Genomic DNA, 21,302 nt, shown 5'->3' on the forward strand with positions numbered 1-21,302 from the left:
AATCTTCCCCCTCCCCCTCGTACGTGCAAACCTCCCACCGATTTAGCAGGGAAAATAAACCGAGGAAACAGCCTGCCGCCCACGAACCCACGTCCCACGCGGCCACGCACCACATCTCCGTCCCACAGCTCTCGATCCGCCGCCATGTACCACGCATGGCCAATCAATGCCTTTTGCGGCCGCTCCCTACCCCTCCTCGTCCGGCTGGAAGTCACGGTGGTCGTCGTCTTGTTCGTGGATGACGCCGCTCCGCCACCCGATCTCCGTGTACACGATGACCTGCCTTCTTGTTGTTGTCGGACGCTCGTCTCCTTCGCCGTCGTGCTTCCCTGGTCCCGATCGCCGTCGAGCCTCGCCTGTACACCGCCTACTGCACCGCCATGTACCACATGCTCGCCGCCGCCGCCGCTAATATGGACCGACGACGACTCAGACGCCGAGTTCGACGACTACTGCTCGGCTGCTCCTGTCGGCTGCGTGCCCCAGTCCCCGGCCGGCGCGCCGCTGCTACTGGCTTTCTTCTTGGTCCCCTTCTCGGAAGCCAGACGCTGCTCCACCTCCCTTTGTCTCTGTGTGATGCTAGCCGGCGGTTCTTTTTCCTACAAAAACTGTCGCTTTCTGTTATGTATGTGCAGTTCTGATTCATGTAGTGTGTGCTCCCGGTTCATCACCCATCTTCACCAGGACGATAGGTGCGTCCAGCTGATGGAGTGAGGATGTTCTGTTCGATCTGAACTTCCCTCTTATTGGTTAATCTGCAGTGATGTGGACTGAATACCCTGATGTGTTTTTGCATGCCATCTGAAGCTAGCGTGCTGTACTTTTGTAGGCAATTGCTTTAACTAGATTGTGCAAGCGATCAAGCCTGCGTCTGATGTTTTTGCCAAAGTGGTGGCAGAGACCGACGGTACATGTGGAATGGTGCAGCTTGAATTTTTTAATGAAGACAGCTTGATTTGATACCTGCATCATATTTGTAGGTACCAGTGATGTGTCATATGTTTTGGGATCCAGGTAATACTTATTACTTACCTGCCAGATTACATTACTTCCAAAGTATTTACCTATCATGAGATTAAATGACAGGAAATCCTATCTGTATTGATGGAACTAGCAATGCATAGTACAATCGACATGTCTAGCTCAACCCTCGTCCTCTCATTCCATGGTATGTATGATTTTCTTTTGAAGTTTGCTTTAATTTTGCTTTGTTTATTCATATCAAAGATGGTTGTATATACGTCCAAATTCAGATTACGTAGTGCCCTACAAAGAGGGAATTAGCAGGGCAAGGGAAGAAGCATGGAAAATAATTTTGGTTATTTCTATATGGAAGGACCATGATGGATTCTGGCTATCTGCATCTTGGCGAGTATCGTACCTTGGTCTTTGCAGATTTGCCTAACGGTCATGCAGATTGGTTTTGGTACACAAATAACTTAATCTAAATCTTTTCTGGCCATAAGTATGCGCATACTACATGGTTTTGATATATATGCCTTTTTCTCCAAGTAGTACGCTCCATTTTTTATGTCTTCGTGTATATTGCCACACCAAAATGAAGTCAAAGGCCTCATTGCCCCCCTCCACCACGGAGTAATTAAAGGTACCTGCAGTTTTTTTGTTCTTATTTTCTGTTGGACAATTCATCTAAGTAAAAGAGTTTACAATGGATAGATGCATTCCATTTATAGCTTGTACAACCAAGTTTATAATATGCAGTAGTTCCATGAATGCATTATACTCTCCCTAACTACTTGGCAGGAAAGATTGATGCGAGGCATGAAACAAATAATTGGCGAAACAGAAAACTCACTTTGATGAAGATGAATTCGTTCAGCTGCATGAATGGCATCGTTTGTGCTAAACAAAAGAAGCTATGAAGAGAGTTTTTATTTGATATACTTAATACATATAAAGTATGACGTTTTGTCATTCGATTTGGAAAACGCCACTGAATTTGCAAACTTTGAAAAATGCCACTCCAGACTTCGAAAAATGCCACTGGGGATGGCATGAAATGGCATTTTTCAAAGTTTGGAAATTGCAATGGCATTTCTTAGAAACACCAGATTTGGAGTGGCATTTAGCAAATTAACCCAAAACAAAAATAACTGGGCGAGCTGCTGGGTCCCTGATGTCAGCCGCTCGTTGTGCAACTCTCTCGTTTATTGACTACGTTGACAATAGCATGGGACCCAGATGTCAGAAATCCATTACGAGGAGCCATTATTTTATTGGATTAAAATAAGGAGGCACTTTGCTTGCGTACTGCCATGACCTTGGCGGGTCCCTGCTGTCATCCTCTCCACGTACAATCATCTCCTGGTTGTGTACGCGTCAACTTGGTAGGCCCACAAGTCAGCCTCTAAACCCGTGGAGGACAAATACAACCCATTTAAAAAAATAACAGCCCATTCCATATGTTCAAACGGTAAGTTCAACATTCAGAGCAAAGTAACAGGTCTGATCCACATATAGAGTACTGAACTTCCACGTTGACAACCATCATAGCCAAGTTAACTATCTACTTCCACTAATACTCTAGTAGCGTACAAGTACTAATTTACTCTTAGCTAACTAGACGATGCCGGCCGCCATCTGCGGTACACGCTAAACGCCGGCACCGGCGTCCTCCGCCTCGCCTCGGACTTGCCAGAGGTGTGATAGGGCGCGTTGCTCGCGCGCGTTGGCCCTTTCCATGCCGGCGTGGTCCACCGAAGCTTCGGCTTCTAAGCGGGAAACCCACTTGACGAGCTGGTAGTAAAACTCGGCATCGCGAACGCGTGCGTGCCCGACAGCCTCCAGGGCTATTTGCCGGGCGCCGGCCTCCACGTAGTCGGCCCACGTGCGGGCGCTCTGCTCGCGACTCAGAGCGTCGATGCACTGCTGCTCCATGTCCCGCTGGCGGCGCAAATCGGCGATACACTGCTCATCCGCCAAGTGGTTGCGCTCCAACAACTCCTGCTCCTCCGCCAGGTGGTCGCGCTCCAACAAGTCCTCGATCTCCGCATTGCCATCTAAAGACCGATAGAATGCCTCCTCCCTCCATCTGCCTTCCGGTGAAAAACCGAACACTAGTTCCGGCGGTGACCGCCTCCGGCCACGCCTATCGCGGACGGGCGGGGGCATGGCGGACATGGAGAGAGCGAGGATAAGTGGCGAGCAACGTCGGGCCGGTGGGGGCTTATGAGGATAGGGCGAGTTGGGTCACGGTGCCACCATAGAAGGCCGAGAAACAGTACTTATAAGCGGAAGGTAGCGCGACGGTCATCGGAATTCAATGCATAATGAAGCAGGCATGGCTTAGCGCGCCAGCTTGCCGTGGAAAACTAGAGAAACTTAAATTCTGACTGTGCTGTCCCGTCCCGTCCGTGCTGGGTCGCAAGCCGGCCTTACAGTCAAACGAGTGCACTCGAATCATCTCCCTCCTTGTCAATAATGATTCCACGGATTTAGAAGGCCCGCAACAATTAAAGCGCATCTTTTTTCGTATCAGTTAGCTGCCTTAATTACGGTCGGCTGCATGCGGGCACTCAAAATCGCTCGCAGCCAGTACGCGGAGCAGCATGCAACGAGTCGCAGCCGAGGGCATTAATTGATGAACTTTAGCTGGGAGATAAGGCATTTGCGAACGTTTTTGCTAGCAGTTTCTTCAGATTCGCATGGCATTTTCTTCAGAGCAGCTTGTCAGTTTCTTCAGAGGTAGGCATTTCTATTCAAAAAACTGCCACTTCGGATCTTGCGTTGCAACTAAAACAGCCAGGAGCACATTAGTAGGCTAGCTAGTGATCGATCGGTAACTTGTAAACACTGAGCGAACAGATATAAGGAACTGTTAATGCATCTCAATGATTCACAGATCATATACAAATATGTAGCTCCAAAAGCAAAGATCAGCCACAACTAAAACCAACTAGTACGATTCCCATACATAAGATCAACATGTTAATGCATCTCAATGATTCACAGATCATATACAAATATGTAGCTCCAAAAGCAAAGATCTAGAAAAAACATATGTTCTTCCTACTAACATGGATGCTTCTCTTGGCCAACATTCAGTACAGACTGAATGACAAATTTGTTTGTGAAGTCTACAATTCCTCTTGCAAACGTAAGTGGTTTCACCAACAGCTGGAACCATGGGAATGAACCACACATGATGGAGGAACATCCACTGCAATATGATTTGGTCTTCTCTTGATCACACGACGAGACTATTTTCGGAATACAAACTTTAACTTAGGCAAAATGATGCCCATTGTATAATCAGACCAAAGCAATGAAGCACCTTGGCCAATAAATAGTACAGTACTACTTTTCTGCAGTCCATGAAGTGACTATCCAATCTTTCTGTGTCTATTTTCAAATGGCACTGCATGCAGTGACTATACTATTCTCTTGTGCTGTTCAACCAAAATTGCAGTCACTTTGTGTGTTTGCTAAATAGCAACGGGCAGACATCTCTGTCTGCACAAATATCAAGCAGCTAGTAAACATATACCCCACCTTGTATTTTTGGTTTAAACATGTCTCTTCCGCTTAGATCTGTCATGTTTTGCACTGGACAATTTGATACAGTCATGTTTTGCCCTGGACAATTTCATACTGAATTGATTTGCTTGTTCAGAGCAGAAATATAGCGCCTATTCTTCATCAGACCAAGGATATCCATGTTCGTAGTGATGGAAGAGGTGAAATCGATACAACCGAAATTGAGCATCCAGTCATTGAATCATGTCCTGCACCTCCAATGTAGGTCCACCCTGCCAATAAATTCACATGCAAACCACTAGTATTACTATCTAATGACAGTACAAAAAGAGTAACAAGATAGTAGCAAACCATGTACCTTCTTAATGAACAGCTCATAGTGCCACCAATTGGATATAAAGGTTTGGGAGAAAACATGCTCCTAATGTTGAACCAGTTGGACTTTTTGTGCAGTTCCACTAAACTCGAGCATCCCTGTTTGCATAGATATTGAAAGTGTGATTACTAGAAAAGTGGCACTAGTTGAAGCATAGACTCACAAATATAAGCATTCCAATTTCTTAATGGGAAAAGGTAGCAAGACTGTTTCTAACCACCTTTTTTAAGGAATAAATAAGGCATCAGAGGCTGATGTCAGAAAGGCATATATAGTTCTTTCTGAAAGAATGATCGATTCCTGAACTTTCCTCTTCTTTTAAGCATATTTTGTGCAGTTCAACTAAAATAAAATGCCATCACCGCCTTGACAATTCAGTGACATTGTACAAAAGGAAATGACTTAACATTACATCATGATGTCAGGTATGTAGTCGACAGGCATTAGAGACAAACTTACAGACCTCCTCCGATAACATAATGAACATTAATTTTAACAAAGGTGTGACTAGCTTTACCGGGATAATTTGAGTGAACTCTACACCCTCTGTTCCTTAATATAAGAGGTTTTTGCGGTTCAGTTTAAAGTACCCAAACGTCTACTAGTATTTAGAAAAACAGGTAGTAGTTTTCTTGAGCACATATCTGGGAAAGCTTGCCACCCTTTATTTATGTCCATACGCTAATGCAACACCATTCGAAATTTCGAATACTACAAATATACACTAATCCAGTGGCTAGTGCAACAGTAGAGTAGTTATTTTATTACAGGGTACAGTACAATGATTTTACTGAACAGATTTCAATAAACTCTGGAAGATTTTTATAAGAATTAACAATACAAAATGTAAAGGTAACACATTTCAACATTGGTATACTAGCTGTGCATGAGCATTAAACCAAATACAAAGTCTGAAGGTAACTAGCATTATTAACTAATGACAGTATAAAAGAATTGCAAACCATGTACCTCCAAGGTAAATATCATTTCGAACTCGGGGGGACCTTAAAAATTGCTATCCCAATCTTGATAATCGATCAAACATAAAAACTTGATCGAACGAATCAAGAGAACAGCCGGAGGAGGAGGTGCCCACTCTTAACCTTTCCTCTTGTCTTCATAATTTTTTGTGCAGTTTAACCAAAATAAAATGACATCAGCGCCTTGGCATTTTGGTGACACTGTACAAAAAAATTAACTTATCTCATGAAAGTGAGGTATGTAATCTATAAGCATTAACAGGGCAAAAATCTGAAGGTAGTAACAAGTTTCATCGTTGGTATACTAGTTGTGCAACATCATTAGAATGCCTTAGTTGAAAAAAATTTAATACATCCACAATCAACAGCTAACCCTGAAATAATCCAGTGACATTAAATGGCATTGCTTAAATTTATCGGTGGCATTAGACTGAGTGCGGCATTAGTTAAATGTGGCATCACTTTAGCAGTAGCATTGCTTGACTTGACTGCTGGCGTTATACTAACAGCAAAAAAGTTAGACTAAGAGCATGCGAGGCCCATTCGGACAGTGGGCGCACCAATACGATGTACCTCCACAGACGCATAGAGTGGTGAGGGAGGTATGGTTGCCCAGAGCAACAAATATCCAGGCAGCATATGTGGATTACGTCCCATTTTTGTTATGTTTAGCCACCTTTTTCCTATGTGAGGACAACAAACCGATCGACCTGGTCATTCTCTATTGCGTTGTCATGCCTTTCTACCCTTCTTCAACCAAGAGACACGAGACTCGTTCCTTAGCTACTGATTTCCCCCTTCTCAACCTAGATGCGGGTTTGATGCCTACTCTCTTGGACAGTACAGTCTCCCTTCCTTTCCTTATTCAACCCAAACATGGATTAGTCTGCATGAAGTAGGGTTTCCTTTAATAGTGCAAATTAAGGTTTTCGTCTGCGTGACCAGTAGAGCAGAGGATAGCAAATTGGGAAGATGGTGGAGTGGAAAAAGATCCACATGCAGCGACATGGCAGATGGGGCAATAGAACAAGGGTATGGTTCGAAAAGAGGTAGCATACCCGAGGGTCGGCGGGAAGTGGCTTCTCTCGTGGTCATCATCCTCCACACGCACTACGACAGCGAGCTTGGGGACGGAGGCCATCCCGCGCGGGTGCTAGGTCTGAGAGGACGGCCTTGTCGTCAGAGCATGATCTCGCTCGCCGACGACGAGTGCGTCAACACTGCACGTCCTTTTCTTCCCCGGCGGATCTGTGACCACCGGTGAGGAGGGAGAGTGAGGCCGTCTTTTTTAGATCTGGAGAGAGGGTGATAGTGTGAGAAGCAAGTGGGCAGCCCTTAGCAAGAAAGCTCTGAAGCTCCAGCCTATATATCTTTTTTATACTACTAGTACTAGAGGTGGAGTAGTGGTAGAGTAGTTTATATTTTCTCTGCAAACAGTACCAGTCAGTCGTGCTTCAAAACTGAACGGCACGCCATTAAGAAAATAAAGTCGAGAAATAATGCGGCACCTCGGGCCAACGCAGCCAGATCGCATTTTGCACGAGAAATTACACACGATGTTTCGTTGACATGTGGTCCCGTTCCAACATGTCAGTGAGACGACGGCGAGTCCTTTTGTACAATTTCCGAAAGGACGTGTAGGCCGGGGCGCCTCTTCGTGTACCGTGGCAAACTGGCAACCGTCCACCGACTCTTCGCCTTTCCCTCTCGATTTGGAACTGCTGTCGCACGCTCTTCCTCCCTCCTCCATTTGCCTTCACCCTTCCTTCTGCCATTGTTCGATCGTCTTCTCCATGGAAGCAACAAGCCAGAAACGTCCCCGTTATTCTTGCCCCGATATGAAAGATGACGTGGTGGGGGAACTCATTGATCGGTGCGACGTCATCACCTCGGCTAGCATGGCAGGTTCGTTCAAGCCCATTCTCGACTCAACTAATAACATCATTACAAGGAACCCAAGGGTTCAGGGGCGGTTTGATCTCCCTTATCTTCTTTGCTATAAGCCTGTTCGCATGGGCGCGGACGACGGAGGCCTCGCCTTGTGCAAGTTGATGCCGCTTGATAATGATACGTGTGATGTCAAGATGCCATCGCTTAAGGGTAAGTCCTGGGCTGGCACAAATGGAGATTGGGTTGTTTATATTGGGTACAATTGCGAGTGGGAACTTGTGAATGTGTACACTCGTCAGCGGATTCCACTTCCAAAAATCTCCGAGTGCCCTGAGGTTGAGCACACAGATGATCTACGTACGTTCAAATATGATCATGGTGACTGTCTTCTACTGAAGATAGCAATTTGTCGAGTTCCCAACCGCTCTTGGAATTACAAGAACTATCAAGTTGTAGCTATCTTCGACAAGCTTGTTGCCGTCCTTCGTGGTTCGACTAGATGGATATTGCTCAAAAATCAGTTTCTATACACGGATGTGTACTGTGATGCAATTGAATACGAGGATCTTGTGTTTGCTGCCACCACTCGCGGCACTGTTTTTGCATGGGATCCTCGTAGTTTCGGTACGTTTGTCTTCCACCGTAATTATAATTGTTTCATCCACATGCATGCGGGTTAGCAAGTTTCCCTTTACTAATTAACCTTCTTCTTGTGTTTCCAAGGTCCTGTGAACATTCCACCACCTATACTTGAAAAATATTATAAGCAAGGGGGAGATGACGATGGTGATGATCACGAGCATGAGGAGGAGCGGAACTTATATACTCAGTGGCGCCTGGCAACTAATTCCGATGGATCACCTCTTCTTGTCTGTATACAGTGCACTCAGACTGTTACTACTGAGGAAGCAGGTGTTGTCTCCCATGGTCGCCCTCTCCTGACCTATTCCAACACCCGTTGCATGGTATTCAGGACAGATACTAGTGTGCTAGCGCAAACACCTTCTCCCTGGTTCAGTATTGATAGTCTTGGAACAAACTCGCTCTTCCTTGGACCAAACTATCCAATGATGGTGAAAGGCGATCCAGCTGCTGTTGACACAACGTTACTACCATTTATGAGAAGCAACTGTATCTAAACCTCGGACATTTCGGTGGTTCCCTACCCTGGTCCTGATATATGCCGCTTCAGCCTGGATGATCAGTCCTGTGTTGCTCTCGATATTGACAATAGTTGGCCCTTCCGAGAGCACCTATGGTTCAAAGCAAGCGTTTCCAACGCCGAGGATTGGTTGAGTTGAAGTTCATTTCATTGCTTGTTATTTATTGTGTGATGAAAACTTTAGTATTTGCTAGAATGTTTTGTTGGAAATAATCTATAATCCAACATGTATCCTCGTTGTTGTTGTGTATTGATGACTTGTTGTATTTAATGAATGGTACATTTCAGTTGCGAATGCATGTCATAGACTCAGTTTATGATTGGTTTTTGAGTCACTTCTTGGAGTGTGAGTACCGTAGTAGTATAGCCAGCATCCGGTTAGTATATGAAGTTGCCACATCACATAGAGCCAACCTAATATTGGAGTATGCTAGCCCTCCACCGGCGCGCCGCTTCAAATGGCGGAGGAAGTGAGAGGTCGCGTCACCTTGTGTCCAGATCTGAGATGCCACGTGTACCAGATGAATGACTCCAAGTTCGACCACCGTGATGTTAGGTGTGAGCCCAGGAACACTGTTGGAGAGACCCCCTCATAATTTTCCTACATTGGTCGTTTGATTCATAGGATAGAATGCTATAGGATTTTTTTCCTATGTAATCATCTTTTAATTGGCAATCTAGCATCCACTCCAACTTTTGTTTCACTTCCTTTGTTCCTACTAAGAGAGTACTTGCTCTAAATGATGTGCCCCTGCAAGAGCCGCCTATATTTATTAACCATGCTCTAAAAAGGTGGACCAGCTTTGGCTATAGTAGTACTGTACTAGGTTAGTAGGTGACCTTGCGCTTGGCTCTTCTCCTCTTCCGGAAGTCGAACAATAATGATGGTACTACAGTAGTACTTCTGGAAATCTGACACCAAATGAACTGCTGCACGTCCACCGCTTGTAAGAAAAAGTTTCTCCTCGTGCTGCGAGCCACCGCGCACGCGTTGGCGAGGGAGAAGGCGTAGTAAGCAAGCTTCTCGTCATTCTGCGAGTTGATGGGACACATCAAAGTTATTTATTAGTACTCTTGGAGTAAACTCGCTCTTGGAGTAAACTCGCTCTTCCTTGGACAAAACTATCCAATGATGGTGAAAGCCGATCCAGCTGCTGTTGACACAACTTACTACCATTTATGAGAAGCAACTGTATCTATACGTCGGACATTTCGGTGGTTACCTACCCTGGTCGTGATATAGTAGGCCGCTTCAGCCTAGATGATCAGTCCTGCGTTGGCCTCGAGATTTACAATAGCTGGCCCTTCCCAGAGAATCACTTGTGGTTCAAAGCAAGCGTTTCCAACGCCGAGGATTGGTTGAGTTGAAGTTCATTTCATTGCTTGTTATTTGTTGTGTGATGAAAACTTTAGTATTTATAATTTATCCTCGTTGTTGTTGTGGGTTGATGACCTGTTCTATGTAAAAAAATGATATGCCTGTGATAAACTTACTAAATTTATGAATGGCTATCGAGTCGCTTTTCTGAGTGGGTGTTGCGACGAGGCAAAAAAATATTTTCCGAATACATAATTGTACGTGCATTGCAACAGGTTATCGGATGAGGCCAATCAACAATACTACACTATTTGTACTAGCTTCACATGCTGCACTATCTCTACGTCTACGTACGTAATACAACAATTTTTAAACTTGAGACCAGCCACCCATCCTCACAAAGAACACTTTTTAACCTAGCACAGACTCCAGGAAATTTGGCCATAGTGTGAGGTGGGCCATATGTTAATGTGTTCGCTGTACGTAACCAGCACCTCGAATCCTCGATACTACTACTATAAGTAGTACTAGGAGTAGTAGGGTGGCATGGGCCAGAACAAGCATTCACGTCCAGGAGTACAGCACACACCACCAGCACGACTTCCATCTGACACCATATTTCTTGGAGTCCATGCTACAACAATCTCTTCAACCTAGTTGTTTCTCTAACTCAGCCATCGCGCGGCGGGCGAGGTGGGGGTTTGCCGATAGTCGGTTTCCTCAACTGCGGTCCCACTTGTAAGGCCAACTCCAATGCACGACCCCAAACAGACCTCTGTTTTGCTCGGATTCTGTCCGTTTGGGTAGGGCAATGGGGTCGTGTCCGGGCCATTTCTCGGATGCGGTGGTCGTGCGCCGAACACGCGACCGCATCCCGGCCGCGTACATTTTTCTTTGCAAACACATATCTTTTTTTCATCATTGATTTTTTGGTACATGGAAATACATCACCAAAATTTTGACTAGAAAAGCAAGACCAAAGAAAACAAGAACCACAAGAATACATTTTAGAAGATATCCAACTTCCATAACTGCTCCTGTAAGTTGGATTAGTGCCTTCTCGATGCATTCATTGTTGATCTGCGGAGGCTCAATCTTGCGTGCTTCTTTCTTCTTCGAGTGTAAAGAAGTAGATGTGTCTAGCCTCTATTCTATCAACAAGTGCACTAGTCTCATCTCTAGCCTCTATGCTAGCTAAAAGTGCTAGAACATCTACTAAATTGTGCTCTATCAATATATCATTGTACTCTTCTTCCCAATACCAAAACTTGCATCCATTCTACACTATAAAATTTTAAGTTAGCACAACTAGTCTAATCCGAGAGCACAACCAAAGATTTTGGTCGAGTTCTTCCTCCTTTTGCCGACACGTGGGACATCCAGCATCCAGGTCGTGTCATGCAAGAAAATAGAGTGGTAGGTGAAGCCACGTGATGTGCATCTTGGGTTAAACTGTAAATAGAATCTTACTACTCTTGAGTAACTCCAAAAGCGGCCACCGAAGATCTTTATTGGATTTGTTTTTCATCACCAGCACGTCGAGGTGAAAGATGTGCAGGTTCAGTGGGTCCTCTTGCGTTTTCACTGACATGTGGGACCACATATGAGCAAACAGACGACGGGCTCCGTGCGTCTGCTGGCTGGCTGAGAAGAGAGATAGAGGAGGGCCGAGCACGGACTCCAGGAAATTTGTTCTACGTACTCGATATAGTGGAGTAACCAGCACCTCGATATAGTGGGGTGGCATGGGCCATAACTAGCATTCATGTCTAGCAGTACGGCACACGCCACCCACACAAGTCCCATCCAACACCAATTTTCTTGGAGTTCGTGCTAGCTACAGCCATCTCTTCTCCCTCCTGTTTTCTCAGCCATTGCGCGGTGGGCGGGGTGGGGGTTTGCCGATAGTCGGTTTGCTCAACTGCGGTCCCACTTGTAAGTGAAAATGCAACACAACACGCATTCCCCCTTGAGCGGCGTGCCGGACAAACCGTGTGGGGGTGCGACGCGAACACGGCAGGCTTTTCCTTTTGAACTTGTAACTTGTAAAATTTGGTTCTGCTCCATGGGGCGACCGATAGATAAAAATAATGATTTTCCCTAGAGTAATGAGAAGTTTGGTTCTGGCACGGTTCATGCATGGAGTACGTAGGAAAATTATGAAGTTGATGCGAAAGGTAAGATAATTACTAGTAGTACCATATACTACTACATGGATTTGACGGAAAGATAAAGATACATACGGATCCATCAACGACATCCTCACGCCCTAGTGCACCGGGTCACCAACCGACGTGTGAGGAGCAGCGGCGTTGGCGGCAAGCTCAACGTGCTTCTAAACAATGCCGTCCAAGGTTGCCCTGCGGTCCAAGAAGGCCTGCGTCCTATCGTCCTCCTCTTGCATGTAGTAGTCCTTGTGGACGATTTGCGCATAGACGTGGGTGATTATGTCGATGGTGTCTTGCTGCGCTAGGCGCTGCGCGGCGAGCGCGACCTCGAGGTGGACATTCTCCGGCGCGACGGCGGGCAGTCGCAGGGCCACCAGTGCGTCGAAGAGGTTGTCACCATAGAGGCTGTTGAGGGTGGCAGGCATCGCAGAGCCTGGGCGCGTGGGCTGGAGGCGTACGTCAAGGTCGTCCGCGAGCTTCTTGACGACGGTGAACTTGTCGAGGAAGCCGACGAGGACCTCGTCGAACAAGGAGACGAAGCTGTCGTCCAAGCGGCCCCTCGCCCTGGCGGCCTCAAGCACTACCTGGAGACATTCCTCGGTGCCAGGATGCAGGCCGGCGTCGTGGACCATCTGGCACAACCGGCTGATGCTCGCGCTCATCGCCTCCATGGGTCTAGCTTCTAGTCAACTGATCTTGCGATTGGAGTGATCACTCTTGCCCTTAGGTGCGTAGGTGCGTAGGATTTCGTAGATTGGACTGGCGGGAGCCTTTATATGAGAACTGCAGACTGCGTTGAATTCACGTGCGTGTTGGCCATCTACTCCTCGCCCCTCTACTGCACCTGCCTTTGGCTGTATGACAGGTTGGCCAGCCACCCGTTGGACCCACGTGTCATACACTCAAAGGCAGGTGCAGTAAGTCAATGAAGCTGCGTCCCCCTCCGTGCTCGTGCATGCTTTCAATGACTTGAGACTACCAAACATCACATGCGGTGGTTAGTTCATTGCATGTAATCCTATTAAGTAGCAAAAAGACATTAAGTTACCTCGCCGATAGGAATAAAACAATACACCATGTATTTATTTACACAGGGAGTATAGCCAGCATCCGGTTAGTATATGAAGTTGTCACATCACATAGAGCCAACCTAATATTGGAGTATGCTAGCCCTCCACCGGCGTGCCGCTTCAAATGGCAGAGGAAGTGAGAGGTCGCGTCACCTTGTGTCCAGATCTGAGATGCCACGTGTACCAGATGAATGACTCCAAGTTCGACCACCGTGATGCTAGGTGCGAGCCAAGGAACACTGTTGGAGAGACCCCCCTCATAATTTTCCGACATTGTCGACGACGAGGTGCTTATGGTGACTTCATAAATTTCAAGATGATAGTGCCGTGCGTGTGTGCGTTCATAGGGGTGAGTGTATGCGCGTGTATATGAGGGCTTGCGTCTGTACTGTGTAAAAACAATGTAAATGCGTGTCAAAAAGAGACTAGTCAGTATACTCAATATTGTGCACCTCGGAGAGGAAAACGATAGAACTAGTACGTATTTATTTACGGTGCAGATTCACTCATTTTGCTCCATATGTACTCCGTCTCGGTGTAGTCTAGTCACTTGTTGAAATCTCTAGAAGGGCAAATACTCCTTTCTGGTTTACAGGGCTATACTAGCAAGTAGTTGTACGTACTAGTACAATAGTGGGCTCACATAGCAATTTTGTCTCATGCAAGAGCCTGGCTATATGCGTGCTCTAATGTTCGCAACTGCAACGTTCGGTTTGCGCTTGGCTCTTCGCCTCTTCGAGAAGACGAACAATGATGTTACTACTACTGCTTCTACAGTGTCGAATCCACTGCTGCATGTCCGTCCACCACGAGTGGGACGGATAGCTTGTTGTAGAAGTACTACTAAGCAAAAGCCTGTCCTCGTTTGCGAGCAACCGCGCGCATGGGTGAGGGAGAAGGCGTGTAGTAAAATCAAGCTTCTCCTCGTTGTACGAGTTGACGCGACACATCATAGCACTGGCCCCACATGCTTGCCTCTAAACTTGGCTGAAAGACCCGCAGTGTACAATATATTTGCTGCAACCTCTAACATTTACCCACCACAAATTAAAATATATGTGGCCGTATGCATCGTTCTGATGTAGAGGCCGGGGAGTCCCCCCTTTTCGAAAAAAAAACAAATTAAAATATATATTCCTGTCTTGACCAGATGAGCGTGCAAACTACAATCACCAGGGTGTCAGGTAGGGCCAGAAGACTATTTTAATTTTTTTTTAAACTTCGAGACGGCCACATAGCATGGAGCCGACGCCAACGATTTTAAGCTTACAGGCACGACACACGCTATCCTAGACTACTCTACACATGAAACTGCCACACGAGCGTCCGGGCTGCGCTTGGCTCTTCGCCTCTTCAGGAAGTCGAACAATGATGGAGTACTACTGCACTGGAGGAGTACTACAGTACGCTTCTGGCCATCTGACACCGATTAAACTGCTGCATGTCCATCGCGTGCGGGAGGGAGAGCGTGTAGCGAAAGCTTCTCCTAGTCTTGCCAGCCACCACGCTCATGGGCGAGGGAGGGACGCTCCTACATTTGCGTGTATGACAGGTGGGCCCGACAGGTGTGTGGCCAACCTGTCATACAGCCAAAGGCAGGTGCAGTTAAGTTCGCGAGGGAGAGGATAATCAAACTTCTTGTTGATGTACGAGTTGACGCGACACATCAAAGCACTGCACTCGATATATTTCAATAATTTGCGTTTACCGATGCATTAATTACAACGCATGCGTGCATGCCGTGACTCTCCTTTTGATACTTGCATGTGTTGATTTAATGCACCTTCAAGTAGTATAAAATATGTGACGGTAAAGCTTTGTAATACCCCGGCCCAAGTCGAGAGATGTTTGTGCACGAGGAGGGCGAGATCATGCAGACCGAACAGGACCCGACGATGGAGCTCTCTAAGGTCTCGATGGACCTCACCGTGCTCCATTGCCCCTTGTGCCTCCGCCCCTTGAATTGTGGTTTCTCAACAAGTTGTGCTGAACTTCTTGTGAATTGTGGTGGTTTTCAGTAATGAAAATCGGAAGGGGCAAGCCCTTCTTTGATCAAAAAAAATTTAATCGTCCTTATATATTCATCAGTCTTGCTATAAGTCGCAGTAGATGCTATATAGGTCCGTCGGATCTTACATCAAGATCCGTGCTTTCAGATTTTCTTTTTTCTCTCTTAAATCTCAGTCGAGTGAGACATAGCCACGCCATTGAACAGAGGCTCGGGCGCCATTAATGGAGACCTTGGGAGAGAGGTGGACGGTAGATGGAGGTCAAAGGGCTCTCCTCCCGATAAGCACGCGCAGGGGTCTGATCGCACGCCTCTCGTACTCAAATAGCTACCCTGCATGGCGCATCCTAGCTAATAAAAAATGGGGACGCGTGGCGGCACGTAAATGGTACTAGTAAGTAGAATGCCCACGGTTTCAGTAATACTTGTGTTTCCGATTGTAACGTGACAACACTTGTTCCAAAATGACTTTGTTGATTGTTAATGTGTGCGCCTTCGCAAATCGGACTGCAAATTTACCACAGCATGTTGGTGCCATGTCATGGCACCAAGCCAAGTTTCATTATTTTCATGCGTGTTTTGGATTTACAGGAATTAAAAAACTAAGTTTCTCAATGTTTCCAACCCAGCCACGATGTCGAGAATTTTGAATTTCATTCCCATTTCTTGCATGGAACCTAGAAATTTACCCGAGGACACACATGTGATTTTTCAACCAACTTTGGTGCACTGGAACATGTGATTGTATTTCAAATTTGAATTATGCACACAAAGGTGACACGTTCCCTCCCAGAACCACGAGCCTTCTTGAGAGAAGCTCCGACAAGAAGCTTATACCAAAATTTGTTCCTATTCGGCCAATTTTTTTTACCACGACATGGTACTACCATGACATGACACCATGCCAAGTTTCATGATTTTAAAACCAAGTTTCTCAATGTTCTCGACCGAGCCACGATGCCGAGATGTTTGAATTTTATTCTCATTTTTTGCATGGGACCTACTCCCTCCTTCCATCTATATAGGGCCTAATGTGTTTTTCGAGACAGCCTTTGACTGTTGACAAGATTAATAGCACATGAGATGTATACTATGAAAATTATATTATTGGAAGCTCCTTTGACATACAAATTTGAAGGTATGATTTGTGTAAGTTGCATGTAATATATTATTGCTCTAACGTTTGGTCAAAGTTAGCCTCGAAAAACGCATTAGGACCTATATAGATGGAAGGAGGGAGTAGAAATTCACCCGAGGACACAAATGTGATTTTTCAACCAACTTTGGTGCATGGGAGCATGTGCTTGTAGTTCAAATTTGAATTATGCACATTAAATGACCAAAAACTCAATTAATGTGTAAATAAGGCCAAACAAAGCCGGAATAATTCCAAAATTTAACAGGGCACTCATGTAGTTCTATGTTGCCTTTGTAAATAAACTCAAGGGGACAACGTATATCGTTTCGCACTCAAAGGTGGCACGTTCCCTCTCAGAACCACGAGCCTTCTTGAGAGAAGCTTCGGTTTGCAAGAAGCTTATACCAAAATCTGTTCCTATTCAGCCAATTTTTTTACCACAACATGGTAGTACCATGACATGACATCCATGCCAAGTTTCATGATTTTCAGACGTGTTTTGGATTTACAAGAAATATAAAACCAAGTTTCTCAATGTTCTCGGCCGAGCCACGATGCCCAGATGTTTTAATTTTATTCTCATTTCTTGCATGTGACCTAGAAATTCACCCGAGGACACAAATGTGATTTTTCAACCAACTTTGGTGCACGAGAGCATGTGCTTGTAGTTCAAATTTGACTTATGCACATTAAATGATCAGAAACTCAATTAATGTATAAAGAATGACAAACGAACCCAGAATAATTCCAAAATTTAACAGGGCACTAATGTAGTTCTATGTTGCCTTTGTTAAGAAACTCAAGGGGGGGGCAGCGTATATCGTTTCACACTCAAAGGTGGCACGTTCCCTCTTAGAACCACGAGCTTCCAAATCGGCCCAATTTTTTACCACAACATGTTAGTGCCATGACATGACACCATGCCAAGTTTCATGATTTCCAGGCGAGTTTTGGATTTACATGAATTTAAAATCAAAGTTTCTCGATGTTCTCGGCCGAGTCATGACGCCCAAATGTTTGAATTTCATTCTCATTTCTTCCATGGGACCTAGAAATTGAACCAAGGACACACATGTGATTTTTCAGCCCACTTTGGTGCACCGGAGCATGTGCATGCAATTCATATTTAGATTATGCACATTAAAAGTCCAGAAACTCAATTAATATTTTAGTCATTTTTTGTGTTCTAAAATGCCCGCCGGCTCGCGGAAGGGCGTGTTGCCGGCACACGCGCGGATTCAATGAAGGCAGGCGGGGCAGTCTTAAGCTGGTTGCACACGGCGAGGAGGCGTGCTCAGCCGGGCCTGCAGCGAGTGCGGCCCTCTTGGCCGGCGCGCCGGTTCAATGCCTGTGCTATGAGAGGTCGCGTCCGTGTCAGAGCAATCACTCCCTCCAGTCCTTTTTTGTTTGGGTATAACAAAATCTCGTTTTCCATTCACATTTTACAAGTAAAATTCGTGGACAAACTTTGACCCAAAGTACGATGGGACTAGTAACCAGAATGGAGGTAGTAGTTTTTTTAATCAAAGAAGGGTTTCCCCTTCCGATTTTCATTACTGAAAACCAGCATCTAAATCTAAACCATAGTATTTGCCCTAGAACTACCAGGTTCAACATCTCGCAACATAAACCCATACAACCTCCATCGCAAAAAAAAAACCATACAACCATACGCCAAGGAGGTACGTAGTACTATGAATTCTATTTTTGCTCCATACCAATCGTTCTAAAAACTACTTACTACTTATAATGCGCCATTGAAAATCGGAACTCTTAACCCCGCTAAAAATGATATTTTAAACGTGGCTACTTGATATGTGGCAACTGGCGAGCCACCGCGCTCCAAGTCGTTCACCTGTGGTCCCGACCATCAACTCCTATGGATCAAATTATCATGCGAGCTGACTATTCCTACAAAGGTGCTCCACCACGTACCCGGTACCCGCGAATGCAGCAATCGTGCACCTAGGGTTTTAGGGTTTATTTGTTAACGTTGCCTTTACGTAACACTCATGTGTGCGAGACAGCGAGAGGCCGACTGCGTGCGTGTGCCTCTTCTCTTCGTATATGTACTCCATCGTTTGTCTGGTGTCCAAAAAATTATAATAACTACTAGCAATGTGCCAATGCGTTGCCACACGATCAAAGTAGATTAATACATATTCACCGATTTGATAGAAAAAAGTCTAGTTTTGAAATACGTATATCACTAAAAATATGTTATGTTTCACTCAAAATATATTCCTTTGGCGGTTTTGATGAGATAAGGGAGGAATGTTGTTGGTTTCAAGATTCGAGAAGTGGTATATGTCTAATTTCTACTCTTACTAGCAAGATGCCCGTGCGTTGCACGGAACATCAAGATCTTGTGGGAGAAAAGGATGAACGAGGGAAGGCCTTATCTGCAAATGTGGTGAAGAGTGCGGGTAAATTGCCATATTTTCCTTCCTATCCGTCAGATATAAATCGGATGACCTAAATTGCAGGATGGCGGGCCCACCATCATCACCAACTCTATTTTTTATGCCTACTCTTATAAAAAGCATTGTCGGTGATGATCGTGTGCCTGCCATCCTGCAATATAGGCCGTCCGATCTGTATCTGATGGATAGGAAGGAAACTATGGCAATTTTGCAAAAAGATACCCACAGCCCTCTCCACATTTGCAAATAAGGCCTTCCCTCGTTCATCCTTTTCCCCCACAAGATAAACTACTCATACAAATGCATCTTGATGTTCCGTGCAACGCATGGGCATCTTGCTAGTTGTTTCAAAAAGCCCATGTGTGTGAGAGAGAGGGAGAGTGGAGGAGGACAGAATGCATGTGTGACAAAGACACAAGGAGTGTGTGTGCGATAGGTATCAGCTTAAAATGAGGTGATAGTGTGTGTGTGCACGATCGAGAGGGCGTGTCTCAAGAAGGGAAGAAAAATCTACATAGATACAAGGAGCGGGAGAGAGACATGTATGCGATGGTGGAAGCACGAGTGTGCGGGTGTATAAACCTATCTAGAGGCTAGCTAGTCGATAAATGTTTGTGAGAGAAATACGAGTCGGGGTGCGAAAGTGAGAGTTTTGTGTGTGTGAGTGAGAGACGGTAGTCGGGAAGGGGAGTGGAAGCAGGAGTTGTGTGTGTCTGTGTGTGAGAGAGAGGAGACGGTAGTCGGGGTTGTCTGATCGGTAAACAAATGAATAATGTCAGTCTGGGATGGAGACGAAAAGGAGACCGCAACAAATGTTGTGTCTACAGGAGAGAGAGAGAGAGAGTAATTTTAGTGGTATGAGTCATATGTAGAGACATATAGGGTGTGTGAGAGAATCCCATAGAGAGAAAGACAAAGTGAAAGACGAGTGGAGACTGTGTGTGTGGCGGTGAAAAAGAAAGCTTAGGTACCGAGTGATACCAGAGAACAGTAGAGACGTGAGAGATAATGAAAACCGTGTAATGTACAATGATAGGGAGAGTGTGACACTTCTCAAGGGAGACGTCGAGAGACCATGTTTGCGAGGATAGGAGAAACATGAAGTGAGCGTGCGGGTGAGCTGGAGAAAAGAGAGTGATAGCTACCTGAAGGAGCATGCATGCGAGAGAGATGGGCGTGAAAGGAGTGAACAAAAAAGGGATTCAAATATTTGAATTCGAGATGATGATACATGTAATCCATACTCGAACCAAAATTGATCTATCAAACATGCATACTCATATGAATTCACGCACATCTATGTTATTTAATATGTAGATATTACTGATCCATACATTTTAGTAGAACATAATTTGGTTAAAATTTTTTGAATTCAACCTTAAGATTTCGAGATCGTTGTATTTGTAAATCATATTATACATATAAAGGAGCAGAATTCTTTGTTGTGCTTTTGAAAGTATATATATAAAAAAATGATGTATATAGAATGTAATTCCAATTGAAAATGGATCCCGCCCAAAAAAAAAGAATACAAACGGGGTTTGAATTGAGTTGGCACGGTAAACGTGCACTCTGCAAAATTTGAACGAAGCGGGGAAAGTTGCAGTAACCGCCCGAAACCAAAATCTGTGAGATGGAAATCACTACTGCCTATCCCTGCCACGCAAAGCCTATCTGCTGGATTTCTATAGGTTTCGATAGGGGTAGGTTTGTAATTTCACCCAAACGTGACGTAACCGCCCTGTCACCCGGATTCATACACGGTGGGCGCCAAAACACAGTGTGTCCTCGGCCAAAATCGACTCCCTCCCCGACTCATATTCATACACGGTGGGCGCCAAAAACAAACTCTCGTCGGCAAATATTCGGTGTATGCGAGAGTACCGTCCTATCCCCAACCGACTAATGTTGCTGTGATGTAGTAGAAATTTTAAACGGGGGCTAAGTTTGTAAATTTCCTCGCATTTGAGACAAGCGCGCCCTGAATACATGGTTCCCCCTTCCTCTGTACCTCCCTTTTCCCCATTCGTACTCCGTGGGCGCCAAAACACCCTCTCCACGCCACCCTTCTCCATCCGCCGCCGTCCGCCACCCCATCCACCGCCGTCCTCCTCCACCATGCTGGAGCTGATACCCCGACGCCTCCGTCCATTACAAGAGATCGTCCTCTCTCATCCACGGCTACGGACCGGGATCCTTGCATCACGTCCTCTCGCTTCATCCCTGCCGTCGTCCACCTTGCCGGCGCCGCTCCTACGACCGTCTCGTCCAC

General features: G+C 45.6%; 1 pseudogene; it reads left to right on the top strand.

The window, feature by feature from the left end:
• Positions 1 to 144: 144 nt before the first annotated feature.
• LOC120969025 (BTB/POZ and MATH domain-containing protein 1-like) overlaps positions 145 to 21,302 on the top strand; it is a 41,912-nt pseudogene continuing 20,754 nt past the window's right edge.

This window comes from Aegilops tauschii, chromosome 7, assembly GCF_002575655.3.
Source record: "Aegilops tauschii subsp. strangulata cultivar AL8/78 chromosome 7, Aet v6.0, whole genome shotgun sequence".
In the NCBI taxonomy this organism is placed as follows: Eukaryota; Viridiplantae; Streptophyta; class Magnoliopsida; order Poales; family Poaceae; genus Aegilops; species Aegilops tauschii.